Raw genomic sequence first — 5,886 nt, forward strand, 5'->3', positions numbered from 1 at the left:
AGGGGGCCTGATCCCATGACCCCAACATCATGACCTGAGCCGAAATCCAGAGTTGAACGCTTAACGGACTGAGCCACCCAAGCGCCCTCATCTTCAAGAGTTTATAGTCAAGTAAATGAAACAGACACATAAAGAGGTCATTTAAATGCAGTGCATTGGTGAGCTCTGCCCCGGTGACAAGGGGAATACCAATGTGGCTCCAACAGTCTAATCTGTAGGGAATCAGGACAGCTTCCTGGAGGAGGTGAGACTGGAATTTATTTTATTAAAAGATGAAAGGTTGGTCAGACCAAATGTTAGTGAAAACAGGAGACTACTCAAGCAAAAGGAAGAATTTGGACGATAGGAAAAGATATTTGGATCCAACACCTTGGCAGGATGGTTCTCAGTGGTAAAAAGATGGCAGGGCCTAATTACGAAGGAATTACCATGGAGGAAGGTGTCTGTCTAGCTACTGCGGAACTCTTCCCTGTGCCTTCAGCTAGAGATCCCAGTCCTTCCTCCGTATCCCACACCCACTTCCTGCAGGCTCTTCCTAATGGACTGTCTATAGGTGCAGACACCCGGGACACCAGACAATTCCACCCAAATACCTCCAGCCATTAATCCAAACTGAGCTCATCGGGTCCTCTCCCCCAGGAACTGGGATGTGAAGTCCTGAGAACAAATCAGCTCTCTTTGGGGAGATAAGCTGACAGGTCACATAGACACAGGATCGTGCCGTTTTGTGGTACCCACCAGGGAATCGTGGGTGAGCGATTAGGAAGCAGGAAAGCTGATGAACAAGAAAAGAGAAATAAACAAGCAGCTGAGATGCACAGGTGATCACACAGCCTCAAAGAAGGAATAACAGAGAAAGGAGAAAGCAGACCGGGCCACCGCCAACGAAGAGGAGAGGGTAACTGCCTTGGTTACTGAATCACAGGGTCATTTCTTGCTTTGAAATGATGCAGTTTATAATCAATCCCTCTTTACTCACGGCCACTTCATAGGGTCTCTGAAGACACACCTGAGAGAAGAGGCATCCGTTCCGGGCTGGATAGGCAAGGCATCCCAGCCGTGCGGAGCATGCCTCCGAGGCTGTTCTGGAACTCAGCCTGGCTCTGACAGAAGGTGGTGCCGCGCCCAGACCTCATGGAAAAAAGCAGCCCCGGAGTCATTGTTATCTCTGTATGTAATTACAGAGACTCAGGCTTTGCAGGACTTCTTTGAGAGTTCTGCTCTTACAGCAGGTTAAACCTTTATCTGCACAATAAATTGTTGAGGTTATGATTAACTAGGGCTTATCCATCAACAGTGTGGTCTTTTCTGCAGTATCCACACCGATATTTCTCATTTCGATATATGGCCTCACTTCACTGCTTCACTGACCAATGTTAACACAATAACGACATTTCAAAGGTAATCTTAAAAAGATTATTTTTAAATCTTTTTTAAAGTTACTTTTTTAAAAAAGTAACTTTACAAAATCTTTTTAAAAATCTTTTAAAAAGTAATCTTAAAAAATCTTAAAAATCTTTTAAATCTTTTAAAAATCTTTAAGAATCTTGGGCCGCCTGGGTGGCTCAGTGGGTTAAAGCCTCTGCCTTCGGCTCAGGTCATGATCTCAGGGTCCTGGGATCGAGTCCCGCATCAGGCTCTCTGCTCAGCAGGGAGCCTGCTTCCTCCTCTCTCTCTCTGCCTGCTTCTCTGCCTACTTGTGATCTGTCTGTCAAATAAATAAATAAAATCTTAGAAAAAAAAATCTTAAAAAATCTTAAAAAGTAATCTTAAATTTACTGAATTTAATTTAATTAAAATTAAATTTAAAATTAGAAGTAAAAGTAAAAAATTTTACTTAAAAATCTTAAAAAATCGTCACTGCTTCAGTGACAATTGTTAATACAATACTGATATTTCAAAAGTAATCTTTAAAAAAGTAATCATAAAAACATCTAAAAAAATCTTTAAAAATCTTAAGAATCAAAAAAAGGTCTTAAAAATCTCAAAAGTAAAAAATCTTAAATTTACTTAAAAAGTAATCTTAAAAATCTTTAAAAAAAGTAATCTTAAAAATATATAAATACATACTGAAGTTGTGACTTTTTCAGATGCAAAAAAGTATGACTTGGTTGTGCCAATAGCACTAAATGAAGATAGTTACTGTAAATGAAATATCAAACTACATATACTTATGTCTTCACATAAAAGTCTATATGAATTTCTTGCCCCAGACCTGGTATCCACCTTTATCCAGAGATCCCTAGTTTTGGTGAGAAATGGTATTTATAAAACAGTCTTGGAAAATGGAGTTCTCGTTGCAGTTGGATTGGTCATTGTTTCTAGGTGTTTAAATGGAAAGTATTGGAAAACATTTTTTTGAAGGAAAAGACATCATTGTTTATGCTGAATATCCAATTCTAACCTAGAATTTCTGTACTTTGACTTACTTGGTTTTATATACTTATTTCCTTGATGGTGAAAATCTTGGTTCCTAAGAACACCAATGTTATTAATTACTCATTTGATATATTGGAAATAGTCTCAAAATAAGAATATCGATATTAATACTAACAATATGATTTTTGAGGTACAAAATGAGAGTGGAACATCTGTCTTATCAGAAAGCAAAGCTGTCAAAGACTTCTATAATCACATCACAAGGACACAGCATGAGCTTGAAGTGGATCCCCACTGGCCAAAGGTGGAGAAATTTGAGCATAAAAAATACTCATAACTATATTGAATCAAAACACATCATATATGTCCAAATCTGTGAACTCATACTGATACTTTTTTTTTCAATTTTTTTTAAGATTTTATTTATTTATTTGACAGACAGAGATCACAAGTAGGCAGAGAGGTAGGCAGAGAGAGAAGAGGAAGCAGGATCCCCACAGCGCAGAGAGCCCGATGCGGGGCTCGATCCCAGGACCCTGGGACCATGGCCTGAGCCAAAGGCAGAGGCTTTAACCCACTGAGCCACCCAGGCGCCCCCATACTGATACTTTTAAAAGAACTTTTGGGGCACCTGGCTGGCTCAGCCAGTAGAGGGTATGACTTTTGTTCACAGAGTTGTTCAATTCCCACACGGAGTGTGGAGCCTACTTAAAAAATAAAAAAATTCTTCTAAAAAATAAAAAATTTCTTCTAAAAAATAAAAATTTTCTTCTAAAATTATTTCTTCTAAAAAATAAAAAAATCAAAGAACTCTCATAGATAATTTTAGAAGTGCCTAGGGAACTAATTCATTTTGCAAGAGCCACAATATTAAGAAAAAAACCCGGTATTCGCCTGCCTTCCTAGCAGGAACTATATTTCAGAATAACCATGGAACTGATTTATTTATTTTCAGGAGGCTCCACACCCAGCATGGAGCCCAATGTGCGGCCCCACAGGCTCACACCAAGATCAAGAGTTGGACACCCAACCGACTGAGCCATCCAGGTAACCCCATTTGTTATTTTTAAGTTTAATAATAATAATCATGGTTATGATATAACAAAGAATGCTTTTACATTTAATATATACACTGAAAATGTACAATGAATGTGATGTTTGAGATTTGATTTAAAATAATGTGGGGGATTCATGTATGCGAAGGGGAAGGAGGATGATATAAGGGAAGCAAGACAGACTGTGTATGTAAATGCTGAAGTGGAGGTTACAGCTCCATAGGGATTTTCTTTGCGTTTACATTTTTTAAATTTTCTGTAATAAAGTAAAAAAAAAGCCTGAAAAGTTGGCCAACCAACATTTTCAAAGTAGCCTCCCTCATGATTAAAGAGATGCAAATTAAAGTGACAAAAAATAATTTCCAACCTATCCGATTGGCAAAAGTTAGAAGTTAATACTTGGTGCTGGTGAAGATGTGGCAAATGGGCATTCTTATACATTCCTGGTTTACTTGCTCAGTATTTTGGCAATACAAATAAAAATTGTTAAGGGATGCCTGGGTGACTCAGTTGGTTGGGTGTCTGACTCCTGATTTTTGGCTCCGGTCATGATCTCAGGGTTGTGGGATAGAGCCCCTTGTCTGGCTCTGTGCTCAGCAGGGAGTCTGCTTGAGATTCTGTCTTCCCTCTCCTTTGCTCCTCCCTCTATGCACATGTTCTTTCTCTCTCTCTCTCTCTAAAATAAATAAATAAAGTCTTAAAAAAATATTTAAACATGTGGGTGCTCTTTGCCCTAGGAATGCCAGTAGTAATTTACCCAAAGGAAATGACCAAACAAGCATACAAGCCATCTGGTGAAAAATATTAATTACAAGATAATTATAATAGGAAAATTTTTAAATTAACTTAAATACACACTAATAAGGAATTGGTTTTAAGACTAAGGAAGAGTTGGGGCACCTGGGTGGCTCAGTGGGTTAAGCCTCTGCCTTCAGCTCAGGTCGTGATCTCAGGGTCCTGGGATTGAGCCCTGCATCGGGCTCTCTGCTTAGCAGGGAGCCTGCTTCCCCCTCTCTCTCTCTGCCTGTCTCCTGCCTACTTGTGATCTCTCTGTCAAGTAAATAAATAAAATCTTTAAAAAAAAAAAAAGACTAAGGAAGAGCCACATGATAGATACATACAGAGCCATTAAGAACTATAATGCACTCTGCTCCTCCATATCCAACAGACAACTACGTCTTCTGGTGCAAAGTCAGCCGCATCCCTGAGACAAGATGCTGAAGGTCAGAGTAAATGGATTTGACCATATTTGGCACCTGGTCACCAGGGCCACTTTTAAATCCAACAAAGGGGATATTGTTTCCATCATGATCCCTTCATTGGCCTTAACTACATGGTCCACATGTTCTGGTATGATTCCACCCACCACAAATTCCACAGCACAGTCAAGGTTAAGAATGGGAAACTTGTCACCAATGGAAAGCCCATCTCCATCTTCCAGGAGTGAGATCTTGCCAACATCCAGTAGGGTGATACTGGTGCTGAGTATGTTGTGGAGTCCACTGAGGTCTTCACCACCATGGAGAAGGCTGGGGTTCACTTGAAGGGTGGGGTCAAGAGGGTCATCATCTTTGCCCCTTCTGCTGATGTCACCATGTTTGTGGTGGGCGTGAACCATGAGAAAGAAGTATGACAACTCCATTAAGATTGTCAGCAATGCCTCCTGCACCACCAACTGCTTGGCCCCTCTGGCCAAGGTCATCCATGACAACTCTGGCATTGTGAAGGGACTCATGACCGCAGTCCATGCCATCACTACCGCCCAGAAGACCATGGACGGCCCCTTCAGGAAGCTGTGGCATGATGACTGAGGGGCTGTAGATAAGGTTATCCCTGAGCCGAATGGGAAGCTCACTGGCATGGCTTTCCATGTCCCCATCCCCAGTATGTCAACCATGGATCCGACCTGCTGTCTGGAGAAAGCTGACAAATATGATGGCATCAAGAATTTGGTGAAGCAGGTATTGGAGTGTCCCCTTAAGGGCATTCTGAGGTACACTGAGGATTAAGTAGTCTCCTGTGACTTTAACAGTGACACCCACTCTCCCACCTTCAATGCTGGGGCTGGCATTGCTCTCAGTGACCACTTTGTCAAACTCATTTCCTGGTATGACAATGAATCTGGGTACAGCAACCTTACGCTCCACATGGCCTCTAAGAAGTAAGAGCTCCCTGGACTACCAATCCTGGTGAGAGTAAGAGGAAAAGAGAGGCCTCCAGCAGCTGGGGAGTCCTTGCCCCAACTCATCTCCCAATACAATGAGAATCTCCCAACCTCCACAGTTTCCATCACAGACCCCCAAAGAAGAGGAGGGGCTTCGGGAGCCCTGCCTTGTCATGTACCATCAATAAAGTATACCGTACCCAGCTAACAAAAACAACAACAACAACAAAAACCAAAAAGAACTATAAGGCAGATGTATATTTATTAGCATGGAAAGATGTGTCACAG

General features: G+C 41.1%; 1 pseudogene; it reads left to right on the forward strand.

Annotated features, from left to right (window-relative positions):
- The first annotated feature begins 4,582 nt into the window (after positions 1-4,582).
- Positions 4,583-5,599, forward strand: LOC111145190 (annotated as a pseudogene).
- The last annotated feature ends 287 nt before the right edge of the window (positions 5,600-5,886 follow it).

This window comes from Enhydra lutris, unplaced genomic scaffold (assembly GCF_002288905.1).
Source record: "Enhydra lutris kenyoni isolate GAN:26980312 unplaced genomic scaffold, ASM228890v2 scaffoldscaffold12, whole genome shotgun sequence".
NCBI lineage: Eukaryota > Metazoa > Chordata > Mammalia > Carnivora > Mustelidae > Enhydra > Enhydra lutris.